The sequence below is a fragment of the Antechinus flavipes genome, chromosome 5 (genome assembly GCF_016432865.1).
Source record: "Antechinus flavipes isolate AdamAnt ecotype Samford, QLD, Australia chromosome 5, AdamAnt_v2, whole genome shotgun sequence".
NCBI classification, from domain to species: Eukaryota; Metazoa; Chordata; class Mammalia; order Dasyuromorphia; family Dasyuridae; genus Antechinus; species Antechinus flavipes.
In genome coordinates this window covers 295285036-295303518 of record NC_067402.1, presented here as the reverse complement: position 1 = coordinate 295303518, position 18483 = coordinate 295285036, and positions in this window count along the sequence as shown.

Genomic DNA, 18483 nt, shown 5'->3' with positions numbered 1-18483 from the left:
AACTGATGCTGAGTGAAATGAGCAGAACCAGGAGATCATTATATACCTCAACAACGATACTGTTTGAGGATGTATTCTGATGGAAGTGGACCTCTTCGATAAAGAGAGCTAACGCAGTCCAAGGATGGACAGAAGCCGCTACGCCCAAAGAAAGAACACTGGGAAATGAATGTAAACTGCTTGCATTTTTGTTTTTCTTCCCGGGTTATTTTTACCTTCTGAATCCAATTCTCCCTGTTCAACAAGAGAACTGTTCGGTTCTGCACACATAGATTGTATCTAGGATATACTGTAACCTATTCAACATGTAAAGGACTGCTTGCCATCTGGGGAGGGGGTGGAGGAAGGGAAGGAAAAAATCGGAACAGAAGTGAGTGCAAGGGATAATGCTGTAAAAAATTAACCTGCCATGGGTTCTGTCAATAAAAAGTTATTTAAATAAAAAAAATTTTAAAAATCTGTATATATTTAACTTATATCACATTGTTTGCAGTCATGGGGAGGTGGGAGGTAAGGGGGGAGGAATCTTACAATGTTGAATGTTGAAAACTATTTTTACATGTATTTGGAAAAATAAAATACTATTGGAAATTTTTTAAAAGACAGCCTATTTCTTTGGATATGCTGAATCGGAGACATCCAGGTGCACTCACCCCCTCGGCAGATACTGATTCTACACTAAGGTTCAGGAGAGATATCTGGACTGAGACATTTGGTCACATCTGTGTCTTCATAAAAGTGATCATTGAATTCATGAAAGTAGATGAAATCACGCAGGAGTGAACAGAATAGAGAAAGGGAGGGGGCCCCAGAAAGTCCTGGCTCTGCTACTTAGGGAAGTGATTTCCCTTCTCTGGGAATTTATAACAACCAGAGAGCTGGATCAGAATGAACTTGAAGATGCCTTCAAGCTTTAAGGGTCCTTGCCTTTTGAGAAACCCCTGGACTTTAAGCCATATCCCCTCTTCAGACCCAAGCTCAAACTCCTCCTTTCTTTTGGCTATCCCGGGGAAACTGTCCAGCTGTCTCCAGGCATTTCTGGGGCTGGTTTCCCTTCTCATCTACTCTGGCCTAATTACTCCTTCCAGGAGGACAGCTGCGCGATCTGAGGCAGGCTTCTGCTGGGGGTTTTGAGTGCTTTCCCTTTGCCTGTGCTGAGGTGGGGCCAGGCTGCCCTATGACTGAGCCTTCTGCAGAGGGTGGTGGCCCGTGCATTCCTGAGGGTGGGTGGGGAACGTGGGGAGACTGCCGTGGGACTCTTCTCCCACCTTCTTCCCCCTTCCAGCTTGGATTCTAGGATGTTCTTGAGTCATATAGAGCACTAGGATGGGCTGGAAGCAAACATAGCCCCAAGGTCAATGTTCATCTGATAGTGGGAGCTGAGACTGGGAGCTGGGAAGAAACTTTTCTTTACCTCTTGGATAAGGTGAGCCCAGAGGGCTGGATTGTGACTCTGCCATCTAAATTCTGCCTCCGTGGGAGCTCTCCCCATTCACCCCTTCCTCTCCTCTTACACAGCCATCCTCTAGTTAAGATTCAGATATCTCCTCTCCCCAGGCTGTCCCTCCATCTGAGTCTCCGTCACTCAACTGTCTCCAAGAGCTTCCAGGGTCCCTTCAGAGAAGAGGATTAAAGGCAAACTTCTCTGGCTTTTAAGGACCTTCTCCACCTGACTTCTGTCTGCTTTTCTGAGGCCATCCCGCATCTGGCTTCTTCACATGCTAAACCCTGTATGTGACATTCCATGTCCTGCATCCCTTCCTTTTCAGGAACTTTGCAGGGAATGGAGGAAGGGCCTCCTCCATCCTCCTCCATTCCCATAGGGAACACTCTTTCAGCCAATACTCCGATGGCATCGGCTTAAGGCCCTTCACCCACGTGGTTGCTGTCCAGCAGGCAGACGGACAAATGATCAGGAACTAGGGGGAGAGGGATTTGGAGCCATTTGTCTAGAGGGAGGAAGTGATGTCATGGGAATAGATGAGATGGACAAGGGAGAAACAAGGAGGAGACAAGACAGCAAAGGATGGAGGAGATGAAGGAAGGGATGAGTCAGTTGAGCCTTGAGAGAGGAGGGAGCAGGACAGGGCACTTGGTGACCCACAGTGAGGAAGCAGGTACTGAGGGGGTGGTGGCGGGGAAGACACCATTGGAACCAGCAGAAAGAGCAAGACCAAGGACTGAAAACTGGGAGATCCGGGCTCCGAAAGTAGCTCGGGAAGAATGGAGAGGACGGGTTCCAAGACCTGAGGAGAGATGGGACCTGAAGGAGAGCAGCATGAGGTAGCAGCGGCTGTCCGAGGCCAGGAGAGGAGGGAGCAGGAACGGTGGGAGGTGCGTGAGCAGGAGTGCTTCTGAGGGACTATTTCAGAGGGAAACACATCTGAGACCGGGGAGGGGAGGAAGAAGGGAAGATGGGTAACAACGCTGAAGCTCTGAAGCTACAACCCAGTGATGGTGCTAACCCAAAGGAGGAAAGAAAGAGAGAGGCCTTTCCTAGCATCCTTCTTGAGTCCTTTTCCAGGAAGTGTAAGATTTCGTGTCTGGCCTGAAATGACCCAGGGAGAAGGGCTTCCTGGCTCCCCAAACCCGGCTCCCAGGCCCTTCCCGAGAGATTTCGTTGTCCTCTCTGACAGGGATAGTTGAAGAAGAGCCTCTTCCTCCAGTCTGTGAATCTCTACCCACAGTGGAGACCTGTCCATCCCTTATCGGGCAGATGAATCCACCTCCAATCCGAGTTTTGGGGAAGAGAAGAGGGTATCTCCTTAGTCCCTTGGTACTGGGTTGGATGGGACGGGTTCAGACACTAAGAAAGAGAGGGGCAGGGAGAAGCGGGGGAGACAGAGAAGAGAGAGTGAGCTCATGTTAGCTTCCTTCTACCCACGACAACTGGAAAAGTGAGTTTCGAAGTGCTGGCTCTGCAGGGGCTGAGCTAGTTGGCCCAGGCTACCTTTAGCCTCTGGGAAGCAGCAACAAGAAGCTGCACTATGTGTGTCGGCCACGGGAGGGGAGTGAATGCGAGTGATGAGTGAATACAAGGTTTGTTCCTGGAGGCCTCCACTTCATCCCAACCTCTTCCCCTCTCTGGGGTCCAATGCCATCATCTCTCCCATGAGAGTCCTGTCCAGCTGACCAACAGAGCCGTCCTGTCTTGGACCAACTGGGCTCTCAGATGACCAGGCTGGTGTTTTCCATCACCCCACTCCCCACCCTGCTCCACTTTTTATCCTGGGACCTCAAAAGAGATAGCTTCTAACACTAGGCTAGTCAATCAACCATTCAATTAACATGTATTAATTATTAAACAGTAATTGATACTAATAATATTTATTAATATATCCCAAAAATAACACATGAGTTATCTATTCTCTATATTATTAATATTCATTAATATAATAATTAACAATATTGGTTATCAACTAATTATTAACTATATGTAAGTATTCTGCTAAGTAAAAGACAGATCTTCCCCTCCATGAGTTTACAATCTAATGATTACAATCTCCTCTTCCCTACTTTTTATCAACCTACCCATGTCTCCCCTATCCTGGAAAAACCCTCCTTTGATTCATCCCCACCAACCATCATCATCCGTAGATGTGTCCCTCAAGGTCTATCGTGTGCACTCTGCTCTTCTTGCTCTAGACTACTTCACTGATCTCATCATAGATTTAATGATCATCTCTGTGCTGATGATTCTCAGATCTCTCATCCTCAACCTCTCTGCTCACCTCCACTTTGCGTCTCCAGCCGCCTTCAGCCCACTCCAAATGGACATCCCTGAAACTCAATGTGGCCAAAATTGACCATAGTCTTTTCCCCTAAACTCTCCTCACCCCCTTCCTTATTATTCGAGAGGGTCCCCACTCCTACTCTATTGCAATGCAGGTCAGGGTGGGGAGCTGTCTGCCTCAAGTCTCTCCCCACTCGATCGAGTTCATCCTCCATTCAGCCACCAGAGTGATTTTCCTGAAACATCACAGCACCACGTCATTGCTCCTATTCGAAAAACTCCAGTGATCAGACCTGGACTGATCCCTTGGGGGCTGAATGAAGGATGGCTTGGAGTGGGAGAAACTGAGGTACGCAGACCGCTCCCGTTCCCCTGAAGCTGTGGCCATAGTCCAGGGGTAAAGTGATGCCGCAGAAGGGACATTTCTCAGAGCTTTGGTGAACCTAGAAATGATAAGTCTTGACAACAAATTGGATATTGAAGAGAGGAAGATGCTATTGAGGTTAAATGCTCAGGTACCTGGGAGGATGGTGCTTTCAATAGGATGAGGAGAGATTGGAAGAGGGAAGGTTGGAGAAGGAAGACAGGAGGTCAGTCCTGTACCTGCTGAGATGCCAGCTCTTATCCTGAACTTCCCCACCTTATAGGACCTAGTTTCCACCCCCACCCCTCTCCTGGCTGTGACTAATGCGCTTCCATCTTGCAGAGCTGGGGTCTTGCTTCAAGATCTTCCCATTGGCTCCCCTCTTTCCTTCAGCCCTTTCCTAGAGAACACCAGCCCTTCATCAGTTGTCTTTCCTCACCGGAATATAAATCCCACAATTGATATTGTGTTTCATTTCATTATTACTTGCTTCTATTTAATAATGATTAACGACAGCAATACTGTGCTGTTTATATGTATGTGTGTGTATATATATATGAACTTCTTGTCATCTGGTCACTTTTTCAGGTCTGACTCTGTCACTCTCTAGACATACATCCATGGAGTTTTCTTGGCAAAGGTAGTGGGGTGCTTTGCTATTTCTTTCTCCAAGGAGCCTCCATTGTACAAATGAGGAACCGAGATAAGGGGGATTAATCAGGGTCTCCCAGGTGGGATTTGTCAGAGGCCAGATTTAAATGCAGATTGCCCCTTCCCGGCCAGTTCCAGGGCTTTTCCAGGTGTCCTTGTAACAACTAGGGAAGTACTTTTATCTGAGGAAACTGAAGCGCTTTTGTGTATCTCCGGGGCTTAGCACAGTACCTGGCAAACAATAAGCACTTAATAGATATTTTCCCATCATCTAGGAAAGAGACCAAAGCTGAATACATACAGATCCGGGACTCTTCTGCTTAGAAATGATCACTGAACACTTAGATGCTGCTGAGGGCCCCAGAGAGTGGAGAAGAGTACTGACTACTGAGACTTGGGGGCAAAGGCTAATGTTGAGCCAGATGAAAAATCAGGCTGGAGGAGAGCCAGGAAGGAGAGGCGCTATCCTGGGGGAGCGGGTGATGGGCGCCAGAGGATGCAGAGAGGTCAAGGATGGAGACTGAGAAAAGACCTTGGGATTTCGTCACAAAGAATCCCATGGGGAGGCTATCAGTCCAGGTGCACAGGAGCAGGGAAGGGAGGTTTTCCACATTTTCTGCCTTTTCCATGTCATTCTGAGCTAAAGTAGACTATTTTAATGTCCTTAGCCACTAACTTAGCCTCAGCTACCATTTGGCAATAAGATTTCTTTGAAGATGGAGAATTAAAATTTCAATTCAATAAAAACTTGAAGATGGAAAAAGAAATAAATGATTAAATTAGAAATTAAAATCACCATTTCCCAATATTTTCTAGCCTTTCTAATTTTTGCTGGTGCTAAGAGAGGTCCCGCAGGGGAAAAGAATCCTCCTGTTGTGCATTTGGCCCAAAGAGATCTTGAGTCAGCCTGCCCACAACTCCCTCGTGGCCCGGTCTGAGGCTGGTTTGCCCAGCTTGCCGCCCAGATGGCGTCTGCTGCAATCCCAAAATGCAAAGGGTTTTGGTGCCATCTGGGTAAATCAGTTTTACTGATGGGAAGCCTGGGACCCACAGTGGGGTGGCCCAGGACAGAGAAAAAGTTGAATTATTATTTTAAAAAATAATGTTAAATATATATTGGATTACTTGTCATCTGGGGAAGAGGTGGGAGAAAGGGAGGGGAAAAATTGGCACACAAGGTTTTGCAAGGGTGAATGTTGAAAATTTTCCAGACATTTTTTTTGAAAATAAAAATCTTTAATTAAAAAAATGCAAAAAAATATCTTAAGGAAAATATTAAGGCTAAAAAAAAAAAAAGAGAGAGAGAGAAAGTAAAAGTTTAGAAACCCTATTTTAGGTGCCTAGAACAGTGAGGGGTTAATGACTTGAGTAGGGTCACATGGTCGATAGGAGTGTAAGGCAGCATCTCGTCGTTTTCATAGTGTGTGGGGGAGTGCTCTGAACACCTGATTATTTTTTCTGTGTTGGGAACTCCCATTGAATTAGTAGAATTGTTATTTTTATTAATATTTAAATTAATTAACACTATTCATGAATACTTGAAAAATAATAAGAATTCTAACTTGCTTGTAGAACTTGCTAGTTCTAAAAGCCACCTATTTTAGCTTACAGCCTTGGAGCGGTGTCTGGGGCACTGGACCCCAGGGATTCGTCTGGGTCCGCAAGGCAGCCTGGGGCGGATGATGCTTGAATCCAGGTCTTTATACCTGAAGGCCGGCCCCGCCCCACGCCTGGAGAGCAACGATCCCAGCCCCGCTGCTTTTTCCTTTCCGGCTGCCTCGCCGGAGCATTTCCAAGTCTCCCCCTGAGGGGCCGCGGTGACCCGGGCAGGGACTCGGGCCCTCATTTACAGTGGGAGACTTTCCACGGAGGAACCGAAGCCCCCCTCCCTGCCTCCCTCCCTGCATCCCCTCAGAGGCTGTCCCCAGGGCTGAGGTGAGCAGCCGCCTTCCTCGCTTTTCAGACTCGGGACAGCATGAGAGGGACTCGGAACAGAACCAGGGCGGGGGAGTTGGGGGTGGGGCAGAAGAGGAGGAGGATGGAGCACGTGCGGCAGCATCCTTTGGGGGACGCCGCTGCTGCTCAGGAGCCCCGCCTCATTACTGGCTGGGAATGAGATGTCCGAGCTTAGAACCTTCCCGGATGGAGACTGGGACCCGGACCAAGTCTGGCCTGTTCCCTGCTCCGGCCTCACCCCTCAGGAAGGCCCGGGAGGTCTGGGGCGCAAGGGATCTTCAGCTCCTTAACTCTAGCAATCATGCTGGAATGGCCTGGTTGTAGAATTAGAGAATTGGTCTGATTATAGAATTAGAAAATTGGTCTGATGATAGATTAGATATTGGACTGGTTCTGGAATTAGAGAATTGGTCTGATTATGGATTAGATATTGGATTAATTATAGAATTAGAGAATTGGTCTGATTATAGATTAGGTATTGGACTGATTATAGATTAGATATTGGACTGGTTATGGAATTAGAGAATTGGACTGATTATAGAATTATAGAATTAGTGATTATAGAATTGGTATGATTATAGATTAGATATTGGTCTAGTTATAGAATTGGTCTGATTATATATTAGATATTGATCTGATTATAGAATTATAGAATCAATCTGATTATAGTTTATATCTTGGTCTATTATAGATTATATGTTGGTCTGATTACAGAATTATAGAACTGGTCTGATTATAGAATTATAGATCATAGAATGCCCATGACTGTGGGCACCATCCTCCACACAGACCAAATGACCTGATCTTTGAAAAGCTATGTGACGGACAGGGAGATAGTCGAAGGACAGAGCCATAGGCCCTGGAGTCAGATGGATCCAAATTCAAAACCAGCCTCAAACACTTACTACCTGTGTGATCCTGGGCAAGTCATTTAATCCCAGTTACCTCACAAAAAGAAGGGAGAAAGAAGAGGAGGAGGTGGATGTGTGTTTAAGCTCACAGGACAAATTAATTGTATAAAATTAAAATGTTGTTTAAAGATATTTCCTTTGAAAGGGTTTACATTTACTTCCATATCAATTGAATAAGCATTAATCCAGTCCAAGGAGAGAGACAGGGTACAGAGGGCCAAGATCCAGCTTTGGAGCCCGAGCTCCTGGTTCACCTCCTGCCTCTGATGTGGGACTTTGGCTGGGTTTCCCAACTCCAAGTTTCTTCACCTATAACTTGAAAGAGTTGGATGAAGTAGTGTCTGTGTTCCGGTTCTAGCTCTATGACCCCAGGATCAGCTATTCATTAAACACCTACTGTATGTCTGGCACCATCATATGATATGGGAATTACTCCCCCCACACACATACACACATGCATGTATGTATTTGCACACGCACACACATGGACAAAACATGCACATTCTCCTGGAGGAAAACGGTACTCCCATGGAGCAGTGATTAAGAAATATTTAGGGAATGCATATTCATGTATATTTTTACCCTGTTTCACATACATTGGATTACTTGCTGTCTAGGGAGGAGGGAAGGGGGAAAATTGGAACACAAGGTTTTGCAAGGGCTGATGTTGAAGAATTATCCAGCCATATTTTTTTGAAAATTAAAGCTTTAATGAAAAAAAGTTTTTTTTAAAAGAGATATTTAGAGTTCTTTGGGGAATTGCGTCCAGCTGTGACTAACCTGGCCCGTCTGAGGCTTTAGCAACTGAAATCCACCTGGCCTGGCAACGGGCGTTGCCGTGCTCTCTGGGGCGCTGCCTCCCTGTTATTACCCTTCAATCAACCACTGAAACTACAGAGTTTCTCAAAGCATTTTTAGAAACACCGAGGAATGTGAGCACCTTTATTCCTCGCCAGGCTCCGGGATGGGCCCCAGGACCCCAGGGGTACAAGCGAGGCAGTCCCTGCCTTCTGCGGAACCCCATGGGACTGGGGAGCAAGCTCAGTTTATACAAATAAATGCAAGGAGGGATTGAGGGAGGCCTGGGCCCGAGTGGGTGACCCCAAGGGATCAGGAGGGGAGGAGGTGGGAAAAGGTCAGGGTAAAGTCCCTCCTGTCCAGACAAAATTCAGCCCGGTGGCGTTGCCTCAGGAGCGGCAGTCTGATATGCTGGAGTGCCCAGAATCACCCAGTCAAATGAGCATTTATGAAGCACCTACTAAGCCAGGCTCCGGGATTTGAACCCGGCTCCAGCCCTGGGCAGCTCACTCTTTCCCCTCTGGACTCAGTCACCTCGTTTGTAAGATGAGCACAGTCACAGGGTCCCCATCTTAGGAGCTGGGAGAGGCTGGGGCCCGCAGAGCCGGCGACAGGGGACCTTAAACAGATTGGTGACGGGACCGTGGGAATGTAGCCGCGACGTGTGCACATCACACGTGTATTTTTGTCTGCCTGGGGGGTGCGCATGTGCGTGTGGGCACGGAGATCCGAGGGCACGGGTCGCTGTGGAGATGGTGGCTGTTTGTGTGCACGGGCATCCGGGGGTGTCTGTGTGCTGCATGGGCATGGGGGTCCGGAGCACGTGGGAGGGTGTGTTTGTGCACACATTGTCAGAGCTGCGTCTATACCTCCCCTCCACGTAAACCATGGCCTCGGTCACTTGGGGCACTTCCCAGGGTCAGCGCACACAGTAGGAGCTTCAGGAGTGCCTGCGGATGGCAAGGACCCATTCCTCGGGTTGGGTTGGATGGGGGTGGGGTGGGAAGGGACAACAGTTACAGGCCGGGTGTCGAGGACCCCAGAACTGGGGGAGACCTCTGAGGACCTCCCCCATGATGCCCCCCAGGAGTTGGGGCTTGATGGCTTTCAGAGGGTGAGAGGAAGAAGGGCTGTTTCTGAGGGGCTTTCGCAGCACTGGAGCACCCAACAGGCCTCCCAAAACAAGTGGGGCCTTGCCCTGAAGCCCTCCTCATGGGGAGTGGTTGATGGCAATGCTGAGATAGCTGTGGGTGTGAATGTGGGAGCCCTCCCCATCCCCATCCACATGAGTACACACAGACACACAGACACATACACACACACACACACACTCACACTCACACTCCATTCCACTTTCCTAGCTCTCTGTGTAATGATCAGTTCCCCTCCCTCCCTTAGGAGCCAAGTGAAGGGTCCCAGGAAGCAGGGGGCCTTCTCTCCCTTCCCCTCTCCTCCCCTCCTCCCCTCCTCCCCAATGTTTATTTTCCAACCAACGTCTCCTGCAGATGTTGGAACTTGCAGCTCCGACTGGGAAATTATAGGTGAGGGCCTGATTCTGATCTTTGACAAAGCGCAATCGCTGGGTGTAGGCGGGTGGGTTAAGAGCACATAGGGGTCCCACCCACACTCTGGCCCTGCAGAAGAGCTGCCTCTGGGCAGCCTGCCTGGCTGGGAGAAGCCGGCTTCACTCCTGGGAACGCACACAGCCCCGAGCAGAACCCGGCCCCACTCTGGGCGCCCGGCAGGCAGGAAGCTCACTGGGCTGGGGGTCACAGTGCAGGAACACAGGCTTCCCACCGTCCGCCAGACTGACTCACCGGCCTCCTGCTCGGAGTCCCCAGGCCTGTCCAATCCCCCTGTAAATTGGGGTCCTAATTCTGCTCCTGGCTCAGGCTCCTCTGAAGCTGACCATCTCATCATTTCATATTACAATAATATTCCTAACAAATAAGCACCCAATAAATCCATTCCCCCATAAACAGGCACCCCATTTCCAATTTTGGGTTGCTATGAGGAAAACTGTCTCCTATAGAATTTTAATTTAAATCAACATGTATTAGGTATTGTACCCAGGAGGAGGAATGCTGTGCAAAGGCTTAGGGAAGACAGTGCCCATTCTCAGCAGGTTTACAGTCTAGGACAGGGAGGGCACACCACCAGCTGGGTGACAAGTTTGGAAAGAAAGCAACCTCCCATTGTTTCAGGAGAGTGACAGCCCTGGGGGTCTTCTTCTCTTCGGCCCACTCCTAGCCAGAAGCTCCTCCTTCCCTGGCTGCCAGCACTTCTCACCTACAGCCCGTGTGCCAGCCTCGGGTACTCTGCAGGTACTGACAAGGGGTGTTTGTTTGAGAAAAAGTAGTGATGTCTTCTCTTTTTTCGCATCCCTTTCTCCCCTCTCCTCCCCTGAACCAGCCCCTGCATCAAAAAAAATTAAGAAGAGGTAGCAAAGGGCACACCCTTTGACCCAGCAGTACATTACTGGGTCTGTATCCCAAGGAAATCATGAAGGAGGGAAAAGGAGCCACACGTGCAAAAAGGTTTGTCGCAGCCCTTTTTGTGGTAGCAAGGGATTGGGAACCGAGTGGTTGTCCATCAGCTGGGGAATGGCTGAACAAGCCGGGGTACGTGAAGGTAGTGGAACATTAATGTTCCATAAAAATGAGGAACAGGCTGATTTTAGAAAGACCTGGCAAGACTGACATGAACTGATGCTGAGTGAAACAGGCAGAACCAGGAATATAGAGTGAGCACGGTAACAGCGAGAGTGTGCGATGATCGGCTGTGAAAGCCTTGGTTCTTCTCTGCGGTTCAGTGATCCAAGGCAATCCCAATAGACTTTGGACAGAAAATGCCACCTGCCACCAGACAAAGAATGATGGAGATTGAATCCACACATGCTGTGTTCATTTCTTTTTTTTTCTCTCTCTCTCATGGTTTTTCCCTTTTGCTCTGATTTTTCTCTCCCAACATGATTCACAAAGCAATGTGCATTAAAATAAATTTTTAAAAAAGAGGCAGCAAAGCCAATCCAATAACATACATGCCCACGCTGTGGCATCCCCATAGTCTCTCTCTTCTACAAAGAAGGGGACAAAGTGCCTTGGCTCTTCCTTCTGCTGAGACACTCTCAGTACTTCCCATTGAGCTGGCTTGGATCTTTGCATTTTGTGGCATTTGGGGGGGAGTCACTTTCCTAGTTCTGCTAGCTTCACTTTGCATCAGTCCATAGAAGCCTTTCCGCCACTCCCCTCCACCATCCTCCTCTTTGTCCTCCATGGACCCCTTCACTGCCAAAGGGCTTTTGTGAGATAGGAATCAACAGCTGCCTTCCTTCCAATGGGATGGAGAGCCTGGGCCCTACCTCCATGCGGTCCCAGGGCCTGTCATTTGGCCTATTTATGTAAATTCGGGCCTCGGGCCTTGCTGGGGTCCAGGAGAGTGGGGTAAGGCACAGCGCCCCATCACTGGTTGGGTAACTTCCTCCACCTTTGTTCAGGAGCTCAGCATAGGAGTGGGAGCACAGCATGGTAGTGGGAGCACCCCATGGTGGGAGTCATCCTGGGCTGAGGCTTGGCAGGGCCCATGGGAGGACGGATAAGGGGGCAAGGGACTCACCAGGAGAAGAGAACCTCAGCAGAGGTTCAAAATGAGGGGAGGAGGAGACAGTGGTTTGGTACCAGGGAGGTGGAGAAGAAGGAGGCTAGAAGAGACAGTGTAGACAAAGGTGTAGACAAATAAAGACGCGGCTCTTGAGAAGGCATGGGAAGGGGTCTGGGAGGGGTGTCTGAAGGAGCTTCTGTGGGCGTCTGCGGCCCAGTCTCAAAGGAAACTGGGGACTCAGAAAGGCGGAGTGTAAAGGAAGGACGGACCAACAGTGGCAAGGCCCTGGGACCCTACAGAGGCAAGGAAACGAGACAAGGGCACCCAGCTGCCTTCCCTGAGTTCACCAGACTGGATGGGCCCAGGGCCAGGGGACTGAAGGAAGTTGTTAAGGGAGCAATCCACAGACAAGGACCTTGTAAAGCCCCTGGTGGTCGCTGGGAGCCAGGTGATGGGAGACTGGAGGCCAGGCTGTAGACTCCCAGGGAAAGGCCTGATTTCCCCCCAAATGAAGGTGGCTTCTTCCTCTCTGCGAGATCGATGGGCTTGACCACCAGCCCCATAGTAGAGAGTGTGAGGGGGCCAGCGGAGGAGGTGCTCACAAAGGGAAGCTGCATCCACGGAGATCCAGCTTGACAAATGGGTTGGGCCGCATGAACCACCTCAGCTTGGCCACAAGGTAACTAGATGTCATCTCCTGGGTCTTAGTTTTGAGGTAGCCCAAGGATGAACTTGAGTGTGCTTGCTCAGGCACAGAGGCTCATGACCAAGAGATGCATTTGGGGGCCAGCTCAGCCACTGGGGTTGAAGATTCCTGAAGGAAAGTAGCCCCCATACTGACAAAATGGAGTTGAAGCCCTAGATGGGCCTGCCATTGAGGTGAATGCACTGGCATTTCATCAAAGGTCCCAACCAATTCTTTTTTAAAATTTTATTAAAGCTTTTTATTTCCAAAACATATGCATGGGTAATTTTTCAACATTAACCCTTGCAAAACCTTCTGTTCCAAATTATCCCCTTTCCCCCCACCCCCTCCCCTAGCTGGCGGGTAGTCCAATACATGTTAAATATGTTGAAATAAGTGTTAGATCCAATATATGGATACATATTTATACAGTTATCTTGCTGCACAAGAAAAATCAGATCAAAAAGAAAAAAAAACAAGAAAGAAAATAAAATGCAAGCAAACATCAACAGAGAGAGCGAAAATGCTATGTTGCGGTCCTCATCAGTTCCCACAGTCCTCTCTCTGGGTGTATATGGCTCTCTTCATCACTGAACAATTGGAACAGCTAACCAATTCTTTCATAATATCCTTGTGTTCAAGATGTTCCCTTGGAGGATGGGCAGGTGGATGTGGGATTGGTTGAATGATGGGAGTCACAGAATAGAGTGATAAACAAATATTCAACATAGAGAAAGCAAAGCTAGTGTGAATCACCAAAAAATGTGACATCCTTCAAAAGAGGGAGAACCAGATAATCTTACTTGTCTCCTGAGGAACCTAGATTTGGGCCAAGAAGCAACAGCTAAGACAGAAAATGGAAAAAAAAAAAAAAAAAAACAACGAATTGGTTTAAGATGGGAAAAGGAGTGTGGCAAGGTTGTATATTATCACTTTGTTTATTTAATTTATATGCAGAGTACATCATGCAAAATGCCAGAGTGGGTGAATCAAAAGTTGGCATTATCAACAATCTCAGATATGCAGATGATACCACGCTGATGGTAGAAAGTAAAGAATTAAGAAGCCTCTTGAGGAGGATAAAAGAGTTTTATACTCTTTTATACTGAACTGAAGTTTAACATTAAAAAAAAACAAAACAGGATCTTGGCAACTGATCCCAATACTTCCAGGCAAATAGAGGGTGGAAAAATGGAAGCAGTATCAGATTTTATACTCTTGGGTTCAAAGATCACTGCAGGCAGTGAAATGCAGACAACCATGAAATCAAAAGATGCTTGTTGCTTGGAAAGAAAGCAATGGCAAACCCGAGCATCATATGGAACGACAGCGACGTTACCTTGCCAACCAATGTCCATACGCCATTTTCCGGCGGCAATAAATGGCTGTGAGAATTGGACTTAAGGAAAACTCAGCAAAAGTGACGCTGAAATTGTAGTGCTGAAGAAGAGTCCCTTGGACAGTAAGAAGGTCAAATTAGTCAATTCTTAGCCAAGACATTAATTTAGACTTTTCTTTGGAAGGACAAATACTGAAACTAGAGTTTAAATACTTTGGTCACATAACGAGAAGACAGGGCTCATTGAAAAAGACTCTGATGTTGAGAAAGATCGAAGGCAAAGGGCAAGAGAGTGGCAGAGGATGAGATAGATAGAACATGAGCCTGAACAGATTTCTGGAGAGAGTAAAAGATAGAAAAGTCTGGCATGCTATGGTCTGTGGGGTTACAGAGTTGAATACAACTGAACAACTAGCGGAGTATCCCAAGTTTCTAATCTTGCCCCTATTTTTCTGCCCTTCGATTGAAGATTTGTATCAACGCAACAAATACCTTTCTTTTCTTCTTTTTCTTATCTTCTTCTTTCTCCTCCTCTTTTTCTTCTTCCTCTTTTTTCTTCTTGTTCTTCTCCTCCTCCTCCTCTTTCTTCTTCTTCTTCCTCTTCTTTTTTTCTTCTTTATTAGGCAATTGGGGTTAAGTGACTTGTCCAGAATCCCACAGCTAGTAGGCAGGATTTGAATTCAGGTCCTCCTGACTCCAGGGCCAGTGCTCTATTCACTGCATCATCTAGCTGCCCCAACATTCATGAAGTCAATTTGATAGCCACTTATTAAACTCCTACTGTGTGCAAAGTACTATTTAAGGTCGTGGAAATTTAAAAAACTAAAATTCGACAGTCACTGACCTCAGGAAGCTTCCATTCTGTAGGGGAACAGCACAGGGGGCAAGCTATGCCATTTGTAGCGGCCACCAGGCTGGAGGAGAAAGCTAATACACTGGAGGTAAAGAGTCATATTTCTATGGCCCTTTAAGGTTTCCAAAACACTATGAGGTTGTGCAAGCCTATGAGAGAGTACAGGTCTTGTCTCCATTTCTGCAGATGAGGAAACAGACTCTGGGACATTAAGTAACCTGGCCAAGTCATAGAACGAGGAAGGGCCAGACAAGTGGTATGAGAGCCCAGGCCCCGCCCCTCTGCCCCCCCTTTAAGTCAGATCTCCAGACTCACACAGAAAAGATCAGTGATTGGAAGGAAAGCCTGAACAAGATTTCCCAAGAAAAAGACCTGGGGGTCCTAGTGGACCGCAAATTAAGTCCAAACCAGGAAATGGGCGCATTTGGCTGTCCTCTGCACCGGCCAGTCCGCATATGGAGTCTTGTTCTTAGGACTGGCAGCCCAGGGTAGGAAGGAGACTGACAAAATGAAGTTAACAGCTTCCCCCTACCCCAGTGACTCGGTGACCCAGCTGGGGGGGATAATGGAAGAAGAAACCCGGACTTTGTGAAGGGCACAGTGGCTGTCTCCTAGATTTGCAGAGTTGTTTCCAGGCTGGCACACTGAATACCGTGCCAAATCGGAAATCAGGAAGTCCTGAGTTCAAATCCAGTCTCTAACGCTTACTGGCTATGTGACCCTAAGCGAATGACTTCCATTCTGTCTGCCTCAGTTTTTTAAGCTATAAAATGGGAATGGTAACAGTCATTACTTCCAAAGTTGAGGTAAAGACCAAATGAGATACTATCTGTAAAGTGCTTTACAAACCCTGAAGCTCTATGTTAAAATAAGCTATTCCGGTCCCGAAGGAGTCCCCGAGGGCAGAGCTGGGAGCTGTGGAGGGAGGAGGGAGGCAGATGTAGGCCACTTGGGAAAGGCAGCTTTCTGGCAGTGCAAGGAAATACTCCTCTAGAGGCCCTAGCACCTCCGGACCGTGATCCCGGGAGCTCTCGGAGTGCGAAGCGGTCCCAACTGGGATGGGCTGCCCTTCGGGAGGTAGTGAGCTCCCCATCCCCATAAGTGTGCACAGGGGGCTCGCTGGATGGGATTGTAGTGAGAGGAACATTCCAGCTCAAATCCAGAGTGGCTTAGCTGCCCAGGGGGTGCTTCCCACAAGAGAGCTCTGGACAGCTAGCTGCTGGCAGGCGGCAGTGTCGCGCTCTCCCTTTAGTGGGTGATATTCTATTAGAATCTCTCCATACAAATATCTGCCGAGTGGCTCAGCTAGTGGCCTCCAGAGGAACCGGAGGCTCAGTGTGGCTCCTATTGATGGCTAAGGCAGAGCTTCTGAGCTTCCTGCTGTGCAGCCGGCCTTAGCCTCCCTATACCCCACTGCCTCTCGGGAATGGCCAGTGCTTTATATCAATGTTAGCTCAATGAGTTTGATTATCCGCTTTTAGGTTCTATATGAGAGCAGGCTGGAAGTTCCTTGAGGGCAGAGGCTGGCTTTTGACTCCCTTGGTATCTCCGGAGCTTAGGACGGTGTCTGGAACAAGACAGGTAAATAATCAGTTGATATATTAATATTTAAATTTTTTATTCATTATTCTATTTATATGTATAATTAAAATGACTAATATTTCATCCCAGTTGACAAAGCTCCTCATTCCCAACAACCTGTAAAATTCAACACACAATTATTAGGCCCCTACTATGTTTCCACCTCTGTGTTAGGGACTGGAGATCCAGGGGGAAAAGCCAAAACAGCCCCTGCCTTCAGTGAGCTTACACTCTCCATCTGACAAGGGGAGCCCCGAAACTCTCTCTCTGACTTCTTAGAGCCTGGGAGATGCTGATCTCTGAGATCAGAGAAGGGGACACAGTCTCTGAGGGATCATCTTAAAGGGAACAGTATTTTTCCCTCTTCACATTCACCCCCTCGGTTCCTAAGCGAATGGAGATCAAGTCCTCCTTCAGCCCAGGCCAGTAGGTCCCTGCAGCCTCTGGGGACAGATAGAAAGTCCCCCCAAGCCCCGTACCACCCGGCCCCAAGGTATTTTCCAGCCTCGCAGGATATTACGTCCCACACCTCTCTGGAAAGCAGCCAATGCATTTCCGGCTCAGGAGATACTCGTCTCCCGGCTCCGGCCTGGCCACCGGTTCCTATGGACTCCTTCCCATCCCGCAGGCTCTCCTCCCTTTAAAGATTCCCCTCCAGCAAAGGGCCTCCCCAGATCCTCCCAGGCCCTCTGCCGCGGGCCTCCCTCCGGCTTACTGCAACTGCTCTGGGCCTATTGGGATTTGTTTCTGGTTACGGTAAAGTTTAGCTTTGGGCAGCTAAATACAATCATCCGGTCTTTCAATCCTTGCCTGGGGACTCCCAGCTCCCAGCCCGGAGCCGATTTATCCAGCAGGTGCTTAATAGGTGTTTTTGGACTGAGAACTGCCATCTTTTGAAGCAGCAGGTTAAAAGGAGACCCAAGGTCAGAGCTCCCGTTCCTTGCCTGGGATCAGCTTCAGGGCGAATTCCTAGGGCCTCAGTTTCTTTATTTGTAAATTGGCCATTGTTTCTGGGCCGGGCCTCCTGCCCCCAAGGCTGCCGGTGAGGGTGGGGGGATCGAAGGAAAGCTTTTCTTTATTCCAGACGGAAAGTGTGCGGCAGAGAGCCGAATTTTGGGGGCCGGTGGCACTTCGGATCTCCCTTACAAAAGCTACAGCCTGACTCTTCTCTCCTGCACGGGTCTCACTCCAGCAGCGGCTTCTGCTCCCACTCCCCAGGTAGGCCCTGATCCCCCCACCCTCCCACCCCTGTTCCCAAGGAGGGGTCTGACTGGTGCCTCTAAACTTTGCCTTCATTTTGGACCCTCTGAGACCACAAATCGGAGGGAGTGGAGGGAAGAAGGAAGAAGGGGGAAGGGGAGAGGTAAGAAAGGGGAAGGAAGATGGGAGAAAAGGGAAGTGAAGGCTGACGAAAGAGGGAGGAAGAAGAGAAAAGGGGAAAAGTGGGAATAAGAGAAGGAGTAGGAAGAGAAAAGGAGGGAAAGAGAATAAAGTCAAGAAAGGGGCAGGAAAAGGTAGGGGAAGAGGGGGAGAAAGAGTAAAGAAAGGGGGATAAGACAGAAGAAAAGGAGGGGAATAGAGGAGACAATAAAACGGAAGTCAAGGAAAGGAGAATGTTGGGGGGAAGGGAAAAGGGAGAAAGGGAATGAGAAGGACAAGGAAAGGAGGGGAAGGCTGGGAAGGAAGGAGAGGAAGAGAATTGGGGAAAGAAGGAATAAGGAAAGGCAAGGGGAAAGGGCTGGGGAAGGAGCGGGGAGGAAGAGAAAAGAAAGGGGAAGGGGAAAGGCGAACTAGCTCGCGACTCGTTCCTGAAGGGATGCCACCCGCTGGGGGCTTTTAGCACCCCGCACCGACGCGGGGCCTCGGCTCTCTGGGCGAGAGAGCTGGGGGGCTGCTCGGGTCCTCCCCTTGGCCGGAGGGCAGGGTTTCTCCCCCTCCTCTGGCTGGGGTCCAGGTCGGAGGCAGCGCCGGCCCCTCGGCTCTCCCTCTCGGGCCCTGAGCAGCCGGGGCTG